Here is a 17,253-nt window from a genome sequence, read left to right as displayed (position 1 = left end):
CTGACGTATATACAACAGTTGCACACTAATACGAAGCTGGACCGTACAGTTTAAACTGTTTAAAAACTGACAAGTTCAGCTATACCGTCGTTAAAACTAACATATACAGTTATACCCGCCTGTAAAATTGGCACGTTGTCATACAATCTTAAAGAAATGTATTTTGTTTGATAACTTCATTATTGCATGACAAAGCAGCACCATTAACTGCTCAAAATGTTTTACTCTGCACACTATACCTACCGTTCCAGTGCGACTATGTGGGCGAGAAACCTCCCTTCCCCAATCTTATACTCGAGTCATCCATTCGAAAATAAATGCATTTCTCACGTTTATGAATGACAGTTATCAATAACGCGGTCCACATCAGTGTCTCGCACACTCCAATACCACATCTATGTACATTCGTAAACCCTATTCTAACACTGTTTGACGTGAATGGCAGGTGCGCTTTGTATTAACAGATATATAACCTAAGCGTAATAAGCATTTTATTGAATTGTGAGTTTGCCAGGTTTGAGGTTTAGGACACCGGTGGGTAGTTAGGGAAGTAACGGTCACATAGTACTAAAGTGAACTGAAACACATATGTTAAATAAGTGTAGTGTCGGCAGAGGTTAAACACGTGTAGTGTCGGCAGAGGTTAAACACGTGTAGTGTCGGCAGAGGTTAAACACGTGTAGTGTCGGCAGAGGTTAAACACGTGTAGTGTCGGCAGAGGTTAAACACGTGTAGTGTCGGCAGAGGTTAAACACGTGTAGTGTCGGCAGAGGTTAAACACGTGTAGTGTCGGCAGAGGTTAAACACGTGTAGTGTCGGCAGAGGTTAAACACGTGTAGTGTCGGCAGAGGTTAAACACGTGTAGTGTCGGCGGATATCACTCTGTAATACTAGAAGTACATGTAGTATACGAATGCACCTAATTAATTCGTGGTCTTAGCAACATAGAAACGATAGTAATAATAAAAGGTGTAATTAACATCAATATAAGCGAGTTAATGAATTACTTACATGTATCCAGCGTATTCAATGTTTGATTTGGAATGTTATAACTTAAATACATATTTAATTTAATATCGTTATTGTTATTTCGTTAATTAGTAATTACTTTGAAACATCAACGGTTAGGTATTTGAAACAGTTTCGACGAGGTATTTACGTCTTAACTTTATTACACATTATATTGTATGTAAATACGATTCAAAACTAGCCGTGATTACTCCGATATCCCACTATAAGTCCGTGATATAGTGGTACAGATTGGGTCATACAGTTACCAGATTGTCCAAACAACAAGCTACAGCAAAGTGTGTTGACTTGAAACATTAACGTATCCAATCGATCAGCTAGGAGGTATGTTTATTATACCGCCATATTCACTGGTAAACATAGATGTTATGAAGTACTAACTATAACACTGTGATATATCCACTGGTAAACATAGATGTTATGAAGTACTAACTATAACACTTTGATATATTCTCGGATGAATAAAGTTTTTGAGGGATGGGAATGTAACAATATTTACCGAACCTTTAAGAAACACAGCCGCAGAGATACTATTTATGTTTTACCATAGGTGATGAAGAGGTTGGAGACACATTCGTGGTCAATATAATTGACCCAAGACATTCATATGAACTAAACAGGGAATGGAAATGACGTCAGAACGCTTTGCAATGCCATTCGTCATGTTCGACGGTAAAAAAAAACAAAAAAACAACAACAACAACACCTGGCAGTGATTTCCTTGTCGACAACAGAAACCGTATTAACAAATAACGGTTTGACATGTTTTAAGGCTATACAAGTTTTTGAACTCGTCAAGGTTGTCATCATGATCCAAATCTCTTAAATTGATTTTATATTTAGAAATTGGCACTGGGCAAACCTTGTGTCTGAACTTTACTTGTTTGAGTTAGATCAATGGAGGACCATCATTGTAATGACCAGCCTGACGTTGTATCCACTTGACAATATACGATACTTAGGAAAGGCTATATATACCTTAGCTGATTTCTGTGATATATCGGGTACCAACAACAAATTATTCCAATTATTGTTTCAGTACGTTTCTCTATCTTGACCATAATAAAAGAGAAACGTATATCAAGCATGATGCATTTTCCTCCTGACTATGTTAGTTGCACCCCGTGGAAAAATATTCTCGAAGCCTTGACTCTTCTCCTATCCTCTTATCCCTGTACAATATCATGCAAAGCAAAGACATTTTTAACATGAAAAAATACATATTATAACAGTAAATCATATTTCAACATCTTACATATCGTTATCCAATATATAACAATTGATCATACAAGTGTTATCATTACGTGGTTATGTTCTACCTACCTTAGATAAATCTTACACCACCCTCGCCGGTACGTCACATTTAAAGTACCTTAAAATCCCAATGAAAGCGATATTCGATATACTATAAACACACAGGGGCTATATACGTCCGATCTGATTACCAAATTAAACCTGACATCCAGCGGTCTAAAAACGAACCATTTAACACGAGATCCTGATACATTTGATATAATGCGGTATCTCGTTACTGTCATAGTTGTCAATAATACTCTCTATATGCGGGTAATGCTATCTACAGCTAGGTATCATGGGCTCCCGTGGGAGGTGTATTAACAAGAGTTGTGTTATATTAAGAACTCTGTGGTTTTATGCCAGGGGACGTTGGCAATATACGAATTTAATAATATTGTATTTGTCAACAATGCAGAAGTACTGATACCCAAATACCTGTGGCTTAGATTTGAAACCAATTATCAAATCAAATATATTATGCAATTACGGTCGATAAAATGGCGTTGGAAGTAGATTGCCGTACAGGAGTATAATACTGTTCAGCAATTAAAAGTAAGTGAGCTGTATTAGATAGGAAAACGCTATTATAAAACGAAATTACATTATTGACACGTGTGTGGAGTAAGCCTCCTTGAAACCTATCTAATTGGTTTTCGATTGAGTTACGTCCAAGGAGTACGGTGGAGGAAACCGTGTGTTAGTGGCGCTCGCCTCAAGGTAGAAGTAAGTGTTGTGACTTTTTAGGTTAAACCATTTTCATCCCATCTTGTCAACATGCTTGACAATTTGAACAACAATCATATATCCTAAGTAAACAATCACCACGGGGACGTCAAAATAAAGGAGAACGCCTCTGAACATTAATATGTTTACACCACATGGGTTGTTTCTCCTTTACATAACCCTGGGACATTCACCACGATAGTCAATTGTAGAGCTGCTCAATCTACCAAAACAGATTTGAACATATCTTTGTGTTAATTGTTTGTTACAGATTTACGATTTCTATGTTCCATGCGCTCTCGAAACATCACACGTCTACTATCAAACTAATTGAAGTAACCATGTTAAACACTATATATTGGTGTCATTGATGCTTTTTCCGTTCCTTCTTGTGTCATTTCAGTTTGTGTATCATTGCTATTTCTATCCATTACATAAAGTTACCTTATTATGGTTACACTCGTTACTTTGCGAATACCCTAACCCTAACCCTAACCCTAACCCTAGAACCTGTTGTAATTTATCAGAAACCACTATCGTTCCTTTTTTATTATAATATGAACTGCTAGCATTACACACAATACTTTATCGTTCACTTCTATCTAGTATGCACTTCTAGTGTTTCTGTATATAATCAAGTTTGCACTGCTATTATTCCAGACAATTATCTTGTATGACCTGCACGTATTCCTTGCTATTATCTATTATGGACTATTTGTATTTCTTGCTTTTATCTAGTATGAACTGCTATTATTCACCACTATTGTCTAGTATGAATTGCACGTATTCCTAGCTTTCATCTAGTATGGACTATTTGTGATCCTCGCTTTTTTCTAGAATGAACTGTTAGTATTCCTCACTATTATCCTGTAAACTTCCAGTATTCATCCCTGTTATCTAGTACTAGCTATTTTTTGCATTTCTTGCTATTATTTATTATAAACTGTTAGTTTGCCTTATTGTTATCTAGTATGAACAGTTGGCATTCAATACTATAACACGAATCTAGTATAAAACATTAGTATATCTCACCATCACCTGCGGGTTATCACACTTGCCATACAATTCAGCGTCCCTGTTGTGCCAATTATTTGAATTTATCCTTTATAGAATAAATTCACTGCTATTAAAGTAGTTTGGTATTCATATACACTGATAATGCGTACATGCAGGTTATCTTTAAATGTATTAACATTAGCATGTTCTGTCAAAGATTCTCTATATAATTTCAGATTGGAGATATATTATTAAGATACGCCCTGATTAGCATGGGTGGTGTTTACAGTACAGGGAGAAGTTAACATTTACCGATAATAAACAGATTACATTTAAAATAGAATACTAAATAAATATATTAGTATACTTCTACTCGGAAAGGAGACATTTTTTTATCATTTTTAAGAGTCGCTCCCAATACCAATTACAGTATAATCGAAAAAATAATACTTTTCAAGCCTGGTTCTACTCAAAAATGAAACATTAACGTTAATGTACATCGTCATTCCACTGTAAATATTATATTTTGTATGAAGGGGTATATAATAAAATGTCGATTCGGTCACACAAATAGAAGAATGTTTGTTAATAAATAGTCTTAACTGTGAGGAACAGCGTGATACAAAAGTTGAGATTTAATTAACACTTAGGTGATATAATAAACATACACTTAGAAATGTTACCCCCTGCAGAACACAAACTTATCTTTTGTTTGTACAAACTTTTCAAATCGTAAAACCATTATCACAATTTTATACCCCCTACTCCACTCCACAAATTAAAACATTGTCCTAGTGTCGACCCGATAAAAATTTACTGTTATCGAGAAATAGGACAATAATTGCTTTATATGTTATAACATTTTCCGATTTTGAGGAACGATCTCTTTTTTGAGTGAGTTAATATGAAACATGTAACATGGTGTTCTAAGCGCTGTTGTTATATATTTATTTAAGTATTGTTATTTTAATTCAAATACAGAAGAAGTGTGTCGACTGATCATAATACGAGTGTAAACGCCCATATAAATGTCAAAATAGTCCAATTAAGTATCAAAAGTACATGTAACCATTGTGGATCTCTAAGGAAGTGATAACCATAGCCACATAACGATCATCAATAATCGTAAAGTGCATCCATCAAAAGTAATTATCACTTACACTTTTATGCTTTTCTTTGCATAGTATGATAATGATACTTTCTGTGGTGTAGCAATACACACTAATTTGTATTTCAGTTATATATCGATACAGACGATTGTACTTAAAGAGTTAATGATAATGTGGAGGATCGTTGCAGTCGACTCTGTATTTTTTTAAATGTATGTATATGAAAATGTTTTTCACTCTTTTATAGTTCAGAATTCTCAAGGCATTTTGTTTTGGGATTAGCGTCGTAAAGTTTGAATTTTTGAGGTACAAACTTATATTAATCATTAAGGATAGCATTTAAAAGATATGAGACGACAATAACTAAATTTCTATTTTGTGTAAATAAATATATATTTCCGAGTAAGAGTTAGACAGTCGTTGGATAGATACAATATGTTGGTTTTATATACTCTGTCAATGGTACATGATGTAAAACTTTGTTTTACTTTGGACCGATTCCTGCGGTGGGTCAAGTAGTTGTGTATTCCGTATGTAATATTGCCCTACACCAAGTCCTACATACGGCGACAGGGGATCGGTTTATTTGTGTCGGTAAAAGGTAGGTGTACAAATATTGACAGATTCTTGAGAAATATTATATACCCTCCACCCCAATAGTTAATAAATGTTGCCAATTTCATTCCTTTGGATGACTTCACAGGCAACCGACTTAAATACAACTGACAAGGCTATACAAATAAAATTTGCCTGACTGGGTTATAAACTATTAACTTCTTTCAACAAACTTCTTATAGTATAACCTCCATTCAATCCGTGCTATTTGTTAAAGGTTTTTAAAGGCTTACGAGAAATAAAAAGCTATAATTAAATATCATTCACGTCAGAGGGAATTAAAATATCAGATTTAGTTATTAAACAAACATTTTAAAATATGATACTGCCGTCAGTAGGCAGTCGTGTGTTTGTCTATCAAAACACCTTGATATAGGATTATTATAGGTAAGGTCACTTCTATAACTTGTGGCAATAATACGGTTTATATAAAGAACCCTTTACGTCAGACCATATTAATTTGTTTGCTAAATACACATGTAAGTTGACTCACTTTGTTACAAGTTGCTTATAAAAAAGAATGTGGCTGTATAATCTAGCTATGTATAACCTTTGGTCATGACAGTAAGACGTTAGGAAACATGTTTTGTGAGAAGGAGGTATCCAAGTCTCTGTATATAATGACTGTAAGTAACGTCAGATCGTAAATTTATCGAGATTTAAGTTAACTCGCAAGGTCATCAAATTAACTTAAATCGCAACAAAGCCGTACAGCAGTAATTGCATTATTAACACGCGAGTACACAATATAACTGATACTCATTTGACTTTGAGCTTTTGTGTATAAAGACGCTAATACATTCATGACGTCAAACTAAATATAATAGAAAATATCTATCTCTAATCATCAAAGATTTAATTAATTAATAAGGTAAAGATATGAACCTGATCTCTGGTTGTCATACAGCAGGGATATAAACTGTATTACACGTGTTTGTTTATGGTAATATAAAATACGTTTACATCGTCAATGACTTTGTAAACTGATAACAAAAAGAATCAGTTATTCTTTCTTAAAATAGAAAGTTTCAATGGCTTAGATCAACATGGTATATTTACCACAATCTTTTAAATGTTAATGATTTGCATATGTCAGTATTTTTGTGTCAGTAAACACTTTTACCACATATATCACATAATGAGGCAAGGTAAGACATATTTGCATTTTCTACCGTCGGAAGTTTGCACGTCTCTGCAGACGGAAGTACACAATAAGACTATTTGGTATTTATAAGTATCCGGTTATTTGAAACGAGTCTGAGAATAGATTGGTATTTATTTCGTTACATCTACATTTATATATTTCTACCCCAATGATTGGATTTCAATATTTACCTAAGCACGTTGACAAACCTTGAGATGGCTTTCGCTCAACACTTACAATATATCGACGTCAGAAATTGACTATTATTAATAATGTTATGTTTGCTAAATAACAACAATGCCATCAACATAATAATGCAATGTTGGACATAATAAATGGGTTCAGTGTTGAAATGTCAATTCCCTTGCCGAATGTCAATATTCTTTCAGCAGGATTTAATATCCCTGACCTTAGAATCTATATTGAAAATCATCACCAAAGGTGTGTATCTAAATCACTGCAACTCACACAGAAGTCATGTATGAAGGCGAATACGTGAGTTAATAATTAATTCATGTACATCAAAACATCAAAAGATCTCTTAGTTCCTTAAACTTAAAGTTTTACATTTCCGATTTTTACACACGATTGATATCTTTGAATATAATAACTATTCTATTTTGTTCTCCTCGCTACATTGTATCTTTATCGTCTAATATTCACTAAAAATCTATAGATTATTAAACGTTTTTTCATTATATCATACCATACTACATACACGAACAGCATAAAAGAATACCATTCTCCACCATATTATCTTCCTATGATTGAAGGATATTACTCCTTTGACATACATTTGTATAACCATGTACATTGTTAATACAGACCCACCTAATCTTCTCCTTGCAATTTCACGAATTTATGTTTTCCTGAATCCTATTCTAAGCAATTTGAATTGAATATTCGTATACTAATGCGATCCTTTTTGAAAGTGTCATCACGAAAATACGTTCGTCTCCCCCGCTTGGTAGATAATGAATATCTATCTCGCCATATAATGTATACATCATGTTCGGTGCTCAGCTGCATGACAAAAATATATAGTTAAGGTACATATGTGTATCATTTTATCTGTTAGTATCATACAGAGTAGCTCAATAAATAACATTGATCTATCGATATGTTCGATAAAGCACTGATTTAGGTTGTTCAATCACATCTAATGTTTTTCATATAGAGATTGTCGTTAGACAAACCATAAACTGCTTATGTCACGATAATGAGGTAGGTGAAGATATCTGTAAAAATGATGTTATTGAAATTTATTCACAGTTTACAGTACAGGAACAAGCGGTATATATTTTTATTAATTTAACGATAAGTAAATGCTTCATTGCCTCTCGTAGATTATATGAAATATTAAAATTCAATAGGTTTTACATATGGTGATTTAAATTGATTATCTGATGGAAGGAAATACAAATCACACACATGGATATGCTTAGATTTATGTATATTCTACTTCATCATTCTCAATAATATCGTTTTAAAGATTTCATGTAACAACTCATTAAGCTGATTTAAAAAGGAGTAAAATATACTATATTAGATAAGTTTGTGCAGATGTCTCTATCGGAAAAATCAGATACGAAATAATACCTGAATTCGGCAAATTACATATACCATGCATGTGATATTTAACGATTCTCATTCACGTAAAACATGGAACCATATTAGATAAATCCAGCTGTTATGTATATCAGCGTTATCCGGAAACCCACTGTACGACATTTTCTATTGCCCAGTTTAAACAGGATTTAACATGTGATTATGTCGAAAAAATATATTATCGACCTATATTTTGCTTTCTAATTACTTTTATAAATGCGACTTAACTAATTTACAGGTGGTTAATACATTTTAAACTAATCTGATAAATTAATCTTACTCATCAGAAATTGCTGTGGCGTATCTGAGGTTTTCTATCACTAAAGGTGATCTAAATAACTTAAAAGGCCAGTGATGAAAAGTGAGATGCTCTATTGATTTCCACTGTGAGTTACCACCTGTAAATGTCAGTGACGTTGTGTATTAATTACAGGTTGGAGTTGGTACCCCAGTATACATGGTGTGTTAGTATGTCAGTGACGTTGTGTATTATTGGTACCCCCAGTATACATGGTGTGTCAGTATGTCAGTGACGTTGTGTATTAATTACAGGTTGGAGTTGGTACCCCAGTATATATGGTGTGTCAGTATGTCAGTGACGTTGTGTATTATTGGTACCCCAATACATCTGTTGTGTTAGTTTGTCAGTGACGTTGTGTATTATTGGTACCCCCAATATACATGGTGTGTTAGTATGTCAATGACGTTGTGTATTATTGGTACCCCAATACATATGGTGTGTTAGTAGGTCAGTGACGTTGTGTATTATTGGTACCCCAAGTATACATGGTTGGTCAGTATGTCAGTGACGTTGTGTATTATTGGTACCCCAATACATATGGTGTGTTAGTTTGTCAGTGACGTTGTGTATTATTGGGACCCCCAATGTACATGGTTTGTTAGTATGTCAGTGACGTCGTGTATTATTGGTACCCCAATACATATGGTGTGTTAGTATGTCAGTGACGTTGTGTATTAATTACAGGTTGGAGTTGGTTCCCCCAGTATATATGGTGTGTCGGTCAATAGGCACGTAATTGATATTATGGAAGACGACCAAGGATGACCAGTTATCTCTGTCAAGTCAGGTGACATATTTAACCCACGAGGCGCTATACGGCCGGACAAAAGCCACTTAATGTATTCAAAAATGTGGTTTTTACCCGAAAAACGAAAACACAGTGATACCAAAAATATCCATTATTTGAACAATATCTAAATTAGTTCTATAAGTCAGCCACAAGTAAACAATAAAAGTGGCTCCTTGTTATCCCCAATACTATACAGGTACGAACCACTCGGAGTGGCTAGCTACCTATACATGCATTTTGAAAGGTTGTTTGCCAGGTCAAGTGCTCAGCAAGGGCACTCAAGACATCACACGTACATGTGTTACACAGAATACGTGTCATGGATAAAGAGATGGTGACTTATGGTGTAATCTATGGCAGCCAACTTTATATGTATACCTCAGTCAGATACCAGGTATATACTAATGGGAAATACCTCTACTCCTTTATGATACATCTCTGTTATATATAACGGGATTTTTAATCAAACAATCTTTAATTTATCAAATGATAAACAAGATGTTACCTGTTTATCTATAGACGTGTACTAAAGGAGTACTGAGTCAGTGACAATGACATACTCTGTAAAATTAAGGATTTATATTTCTAATATACGTCGCTGGTGAAGTCGGGGTGCTGTAGATATAAATCATATGAACAGAAACGTCCCACTGACAGTTTGATTAAAACCTTAGATACCCAGATATTGGTTTACTGGGTGATATAATTGGTTAACTGAGTGGCAGGTAGTCCATCAGAAAAAAAGTTATATAGTACCGATCAATAACAACGTCGGTAAACAGGTGCCATTTTCACGAACTTATTCTAAATTAATTTTAAGTGTACCTTATGTGCAATAAAATATGTATGAACATTCTTAAGTTTACCATTTAGCAAAAATAGCGACAAAATACTAGATGTGGAATAAAACTGATTTGCTGTATATTATGCGCTAACACATTGCATTTTAACCAAGGAGATGTATAAGGTTTTATAAAATCTTAATTCGAAGTATACTGATATGAACAGACTTAGATTACACATTTCTCTAATAGTAAGTGCTTAACTAGGTTCCCTTCGGTACATAGACGGTGATGCTTACGTATTACGGTCAATCACGGCAAAGAGAGCTGATTAAAATATATATATGACTTACCACTTGTTTGGTAATCCAGCTTAGATATAATTGAGTAACCAACAGTAGCTTATCCTACTTTAATGCTTAACATAATACGTATTTATATATTTTGGCTAAAAGGTTTCGGTGTCTGGAAGTCTTGCAAAAAAGCAGATTTCAAACGTACTAAATACAGGAGCGATGGGTTTAGTTATAGCCAGAAACAAAGTACTAAATACAGGACGTATGAATCTAGTTCTGACGATCAAAATTAATAAATATAAGACTAACTGATCTGGTTTTTTTTTATCAGGATAAATTGTTTGAAATAAACAAAAGCCACACGAATAATAATGATGTACGTGGAAACTCTTGAAAAAAGAAGAACAAGATAAAAAAAAAAAAAGACGAGGACCAACGCGAAATCGAGTTGAGGCGAGAAAGTAATCGATTATAGGCTAGAAAGTAATCAATTCTAGGACATGAAGTAATATGCTCTAGGATAGGAAGTTACCAGATCTAGGATATGAAGTTATCAGATTTAGGGTAGGAAGTAATAGGCTCAAGGTTGGAAAGAAATCAAATCTAGGATAGAATGTAATCCGATCTAGGATAGGAAGTTACCAGGTATAGGATATAAAGTAATATGCTCTAGGATAAGAAGTTACCAGGTCTAGGATATGAAGTAATCAGATCTAGGATAGCAAGTAATAGGCTCAAGGTTGGAAAGAAATCAGATCTAGGATAGAATGTAATCCGATCTAGGATATGAAGTAATCAGATTTAAGATAGGAAGTAATATGCTCTAGGATAGGAAGTTATCAGGTCTAGGATATGAAGTAATCATATCTAGGATAGGAAGTAATAGGCTCAAGGTTGGAAAGTAATCAGATATAGGATATAAAGTAATTAGATCTAGGATATGAAGTAATGAGATCTAGGATATGAAGTAATTAGATCTAGGATATGAAGTAATGAGATCTAGGATATGAAGCAATTAGATCTAGGATATGAAGTAATGAGATCTAGGATATGAAGTAATTAGATCTAGGATATGAAGTAATGAGATCTAGGATATGAAGAAATTAGATCAATCAGATATAGGACATGAAGTAATAGTATCTTGATTAAGAAGTAACAGGCTCTAAGATAGGAAGTAAGCAGATCAAGGATATGAAGTAATAGGCTCTAAGTTGGGAAGTAATCAAATTTAGGATAGGTAGTAATATGCTCCATGTTCGGAAGTAGTAAGATTTAGGATATGAAGAAAGATCGTGATACTGTTTGCACTATGGTAGATATAAAGCTTATTATACAAACTGGGCATGCCAATCTGGATATATAACGCATTAAATACTAACATTCTGACATTCAAATCCAACCCTGCATCACATAGATAGTGTTCTTGTACATGTATTGATCATGAGTAATTGTACATGTTTCATCATGAATTCATATAAGTGTATCACATATTTTATGCGGATTTTGCATTCATGATCATTTTGAGATATACATGCTACTACTGTTATATGTTAATTGTCACGTTTTAGTGATGCAAATGTTATTGACAAAGGTTAACTCAACCTATCTACTGGTGCATTCTAGATTACAAGGCCGCCAGACTCCGTACCTACTGATATATCTATCTAGGTTTTCTAATATTCAATTTAAATTATGAAGCAGGCTTGCATTTCTTGTCACCTATTCATATTTTACATATGGTACATTACTGACGACAGAGGAGGGTTTGTAAGATTACAATGGTATGCTCGAAGTTTTATGACGTTGTTGTAGAGATTTTTTCTAGTTCACTTCCAAGATATAGCTTCATATATACTTATCTCCATCGTTAATGTTATAACCAAGAACTCAGCATTAAAGTATTGTATACTGAACTAAAAGGTGGTCTCTATCAAGCGATGATAAAGTCACAAAACCATTATAACATACCTTTACAGAGGGGACACACCACCTAAGTCCACCCTAGGGCCATCCCGGCCCATGGGTTTATCCTGACCTCCAGGTCTTAAGTCTATATATATACGACCATATAAGGTTACAACGTCATTTTCCTTCATCAACCGGTAAATAATGGCATACGGAAACGTTCACATTTTGAATGATTCCCTATTTTATGACGCCTGTTGGTAGTATTCCGAATGTAGGGTAGTTTTACTGGGGTGGCCCGACCACAGCCTGCGTTAATCTAGCGTTTGTTGCTAGGCATGTCACATTAATAGGCTCTTCGGTCCGATATCAATTACGTACAGAGTGAAACAATAGCCCAGTTCGCGTATATGCATTGTGCCACGAGTGCTTTGTCTAGTGTTCGGCCACTATTAAACCATTTCAAGGGTCATTGGTGCTATAGACTTTGCGAGACTAATTGCCGAAACTTGGTCCAGTCACCTGGTTCGTTCACGTGATATTGCTTTTGTCTATCTAAACCACGGCACATGGAGCGAGCTATTTGACAGCTTGTTATTTCAAAACGCTTAACAATATAGATATTGATATCTGTTTTGGACGCATCTGTTTGAACTATTTTTAAAACGCCAACTACCTACACGGTTACACATACATTATAATTGTGAGACTGTTGATGTTCTCGTCCAAGTACATCTCCCATTAACATTTTTATATCATGTTCACGGGAGCTTCGATTGAACATTAATACTTTAACATGTACAGAATCACTGTTTCCGCCTGTATTTTTCCGCATCAACACTTTTTATAGCTTTCGGCCTGTGAAGTTATAGACGATATAAGCTGTTCTTGACCACAGTGCACACCTATAGGTAGGTAATCCCTGTGAGAACAGAACATCAGATCTATAATATCGTTTTCCGACGTTGAAGTTAATATGTTGTATTCATTTCAACAGCGAATACTACAAAAGGTATATTTATAGTGTGTGGTCCAAGGACAATCATTCTCAGGTACAGTCTTACTCATCTAGCAAAAATGAAACTTTTTATTTCTTAACCTGTTTTCTTAAAGTTTAAATGCTTCAATTAATAACTACGCTCCTCAGAACAGATTTTTTTTTCTTCTGATAACCCGACACGTTAACAAAATCTCATTTTAGTATGCTAATATGTTCACAGAGATTTTGTATATAGTCGCGCTGATGACCACTGTAATACAGACAGGGACAGCATTCTGCATTGGTATAGACAATGACAGTAGGAATGAACGGTGATGCACATTGATGACTTCCTTAGTTCAAAGACAAACCAATGAAGAATTTTTTCATTTGCCGGAAAAAGAATTACGTTAATGGTTCTTGTGTAATAACAGTTAATCAAGATACCTACAAAGAACAGCTAACATGTAAACGGAAGGTCAATAGTTTTATTCCGACAATATTATTACCTGTTTATCTAAGTCGAATTGATTTTAAATGATATATTAATCCTTGAATGATGATAAAACATTCATCAAATCTATATCGGAAGGGTAAGGTCACTTTTTTTATTAAACGTAGAGATGATAAGGGACTTCATGGAATCTCTTCATTACTGGACCGATTTGAATGATGCACTTAAGGGCAATATGTCTGTAAATCTCTATACTGGAAAATTGTATTATAGGTGAAAGAACCATCAATTTACAATACATCATTGCCAATATTGCTGTTATGAAATATTGTCATTTTCATATAGGTGACATCCTGCGTATTTGTTCATGATAAGAGTATTTAAATAACAACGAAATGATAAACTATAGGGGTCTAACTCGGGCCTTATCCAACAGCAACCATAAAGTTAAAAGGGGTTGCCATAGCCAGGTTTAATAAATAGTCAGCAATAAATTGAAATACGAAAACCTTGTCAAGAGAAAAGTATTTGTTTTTATGTTGCTATTTAATTGTTGGCGACACTTTCTGAGTTAAATACATGTGTAAACCTTCCTGTGATCAGTTGATGTTTTTTGACAAATAAAACACCTATCTGTCATGTTATCCTACATATTATTGTTACATCAAGATAAAAATAATCAAGAAATTACTTTTACAAAGTGTATATTGAAAACGTTTAACAAACATAAACCGACATTTACGTTATAAAACTTCGATATTACATAGAGACAGTGAGATAGATTGATTTTCCCGAGTAAGTAAGGACTGTATATTAGTATATTTGCATTCCCATGCCCTTTTGTGTGATACGTATCTCGACACAAAGTCAAACCTTTAGAACAATACACATCGTTAGGGAGATACACTAGAGATATACATTTGTATATATACCTAGGGGTAGAATAGGTGGCCTATAACATAGTGGGTAGAAGGAATGTGTCCCTGGCTGACACGACAACAATTAAACTGGATTTTAATTAAAACTACATACAGTACAACAACTGAACAGTTCTTGGGTATTGGCGCGTAACAGTGTGTCTTCTGTAAACGACCACGCACTCAATTCTTACCAGCTAATCAAGCACGCTGTTTACGAAAAATGACGGATAAGCCGTCAGTGTGCTGTTTTATAATGTATTAAGCAGGTGTTAGTCCGTAACAGTACACCAACATGTCGTCAGATCAATGGTAGAATCGGACAATTTAACAAAGAAAATTTATATTTTCAAGATAAATATAACAACTTTGAGATGTGATACTGAAACGTTATCAATTTGTTTAATATTTTGGTGACATTAATGTTACGATTCTGGTATTTATGACAGGTTAGATTCAGTTATCCTGGCACGTCCTTAAATGGTAATAGCTGTTGATATGGCGTAAAAGACCAACAAACAAACAACAAACAAAACAAAGATTCCGTGGTCCTAGTTATCACCTAAACAGTCAATAACACCATTCTGTTATACACTGACACAAAGGCTTATACTCGTCACGTTATAGCATAGTCCAGTCTAGAGAGTCTTGTATTGTTTAACTAATCAAAACAACTTGTATACTGTAAACCTGAGATAAGTAGATGGGTATAGTCATTCAACAGGTCAATGGCTGGCGTTACTGTAGAACTGACGGGCGAGATGGTTTAAGTGGCCGAATTCGGTTTTAAAATGTTTGAACAAGAGTGGTATTGAAAGTTAAAAGCAAGTCAAACTTCTTGAAAATGACTCCTGAAATATTACACCGCATAATTGTATTCAAATTAGTACGTATGCAATGACTAGCTAAACACTTCAACAAAATGTTGTTGATATTTCATTCGCACCCTTGTTTGTTTATCATTTTGATCTACACGAATATAAGTTAATGGGTGGGCTGTCCGCTCCATGTCTCACACGATAGTTGATTTAGGAACCATTACGAAATACTGGACATCTTATGCAATGGATGTGTTATATAAGTTTTGTGAATATGAACTGTTACAGTCCGGCCATGACGTACAGCTATCTAGAGCTGGTGTATGGGGTCCCCACTACTTACTTGATGGATATCTCCTACGACAAGGCCTACTTATTTAACAGATAATTCATCAAAAATAGAAGAACGTATTGATAGTTTTACGTTGGTTAGGGAATTTAGTGGTCCTTTCATATTGATGGTAGTACATAATGATTGTTTTATGTCAATGGGGATATATTTTATTTGCTTACCGTTGCTGGTTGTATAAGTTGATTTTTTTCACACTTTTACAATACATAGGGGTTCTTCACATTTTAACAATTCATAGGAATTGCTTCACATTTTTACAATCCATAGGAATTGCTTCACATTGGGGGAGATACATGTAACAATACATAGTGATCTTAGTGATATTGTCTATTCATCAGAGTGATACTATCCTGTTCATTTTGAGGGAAAGATAATATCACTAAACGAATAGGTTATATCACTACAAAGGACTAGTGTTATCATGGAATTATTTACTGATATCACGTTATCACTATAGAGATATTACCAATTCACTATATATGAAAATAGCACTATATCGATTTGTTATAATAATCACCATAATGAAATATGACATCACGTTACTACATCACTTATTACAGTGATATCGATATATGTTTTGTTTACCCGTTCTTTACTCACCTGATTATCGTCTTTAAGGAACTTCTATTTCTGCGGGGTTTTTGTCACAAGATTCTGAAAAGAAAACGAAAGAAAGCTTGTATATATTAACTTACTACAGTTCTGTGTAAAACTGTCTTTGAAACCTCCAGGTGTTAGACGAGAGTGTATTTATAAATGATATTACCAATAGTATGTCTTCATTGATCTGACTTTCAACCTCCGTCCATCTTTGTGCTCATTTACCATTAGACATTTTAGTATTGATTAAATTGTCATAATACCAACACTATACGTTTTACATGTACATGTTTATGGTCAGATGTTGATGTGGGACTGAAACTATCAGGTGATAATAAAATAACTATTGATTTCTGAAGCAACCTCTTTGTCATGTGTTCGTACCTTTTACATTATTAATTATAGAACATATAGCAAACCAAACAGGGAGATCAGCATAGTAACTGACAGACGCGGCTTCACGATAAATGTTCAGTATTTAATATATCGCGAACCATCCAGGCAAACACTAATTTGTACTACGTCGAGCAGCTCATCCG

General features: G+C 34.4%; 1 protein-coding gene across 4 annotated transcripts in view; it reads right to left on the bottom strand.

The window, feature by feature from the left end:
* Nucleotides 1-17,253, bottom strand: part of LOC110460748 (protein ANKUB1-like) — a 36,882-nt gene that overhangs the window by 3,614 nt on the left and 16,015 nt on the right. For 3 of the 4 annotated variants that reach the window (XM_021513860.1, XM_021513858.1, XM_021513859.1), the window contains exon 2: nucleotides 16,715-16,768. The gene's annotated coding sequence lies outside the window, so the exon portion shown is untranslated. Of the gene's footprint in view, nucleotides 1-12,657; nucleotides 12,943-16,714; nucleotides 16,769-17,253 lie in introns of those variants that run through there. The other variant, XM_021513856.1, reaches the window with a different exon arrangement.

This window comes from Mizuhopecten yessoensis, unplaced genomic scaffold, assembly GCF_002113885.1.
Source record: "Mizuhopecten yessoensis strain PY_sf001 unplaced genomic scaffold, ASM211388v2 scaffold10477, whole genome shotgun sequence".
Classification (NCBI taxonomy): Eukaryota; Metazoa; Mollusca; class Bivalvia; order Pectinida; family Pectinidae; genus Mizuhopecten; species Mizuhopecten yessoensis.
Note: the sequence above shows the minus strand (reverse complement) of the source record. Positions and strands in the feature narration are given on the sequence as shown.